Source organism: Seriola lalandi, unplaced genomic scaffold, assembly GCF_002814215.2.
Source record: "Seriola lalandi dorsalis isolate HSWRI2012SDOR001 ecotype SW California unplaced genomic scaffold, Sedor1 jcf7180002054947, whole genome shotgun sequence".
Classification (NCBI taxonomy): domain Eukaryota; kingdom Metazoa; phylum Chordata; class Actinopteri; order Carangiformes; family Carangidae; genus Seriola; species Seriola lalandi.
In genome coordinates this window covers 59,577-60,742 of record NW_019525498.1, presented here as the reverse complement: position 1 = coordinate 60,742, position 1,166 = coordinate 59,577, and positions in this window count along the sequence as shown.

Here is a 1,166-nt window from a genome sequence, read left to right as displayed (position 1 = left end):
CAAGAAGAAGATTGAAGAGACTCCCTCTGCAGAGAAAAGCATCAACCTGTTCCACTGTCTGAATGAACTGAATGATCGTTCTCTAGTGGAGCAGATCCAACAGTCCCTGAGATCAGGACGTCTCTCCACAGATAAACTGTCTCCTGCTCAATGGTCAGCTCTGGTCTTCATCTTACTGTCCTCAGAAGAAGATCTGTACGTGTTTGACCTGAAGAAATACTCTGCTTCAGAGGAAGCTCTTCTCAGGCTGCTGCCAGTGGTCAAAGCCTCCAACAGAGCTGTGTATGTGCACATTCATCCATCTACATTAACTATGTTTTGTCAAGAAAGAAAACACATTTTTAAATTGATTTCTGTTGTTTTACTGATTCCTCTTCAGACTGAGTGGCTGTAACCTCTCAGGGAGAAGCTGTGAAGCTCTGTCCTTAGTCCTCAGCTCCCAGTCCTCTAGTCTGAGAGACCTGGACCTGAGTAACAATGACCTGCAGGATTCAGGAGTGAAGCTGCTGTCTGCTGGACTGAAGAAACCAAACTGTAAACTGGAAGGTCTCAGGTAAGGATTCATCTTTTTTGTAATCAGTCAAGTTAAAGACTTTTCATTCATTTTTATGATCTTGTATTAAATGTGGTAATATTGCACTGAAGAGGTTTGCTGACTCAGGTGATTGTCACCAGTTTAGTGTTTTTGTGCAGAACACTGATTGAGAAAACTAGTAGTTAAAACTAGTTGTTCTAGTAGGATATAGTGTAGCCTGAATGCGCACTTATATTCAATAGTTCCTTCATATAACATGTTTTCTTTAGTCAAGAGTTAAAGTGATGATGATGTTACTTTCACTTTTCTAACTGCCTCAGATATTGAGAATAGTTTGTTCATCATCAGGGAGAGAAAAAAACTAAAAATTCTCACTCTATAGTAAAGACATATATTATTCATACACTCACACACTTTGAATATTTGGAAATTATCTTTAGTCTTTCTACAACTTATGATCTTATTCTTTACATTTCACCTTGTTGAATATGATTTTTTGTGTTTCTACAACCAGATTTTCTCATGTGTTTCACCACTTCATCTCATTTTATATTCAGTATTTCAGTCATGGTTCTGATGATGCTACTTATAATCAACATCTCCACCTATTTAATTTAAACACTAGATTAAA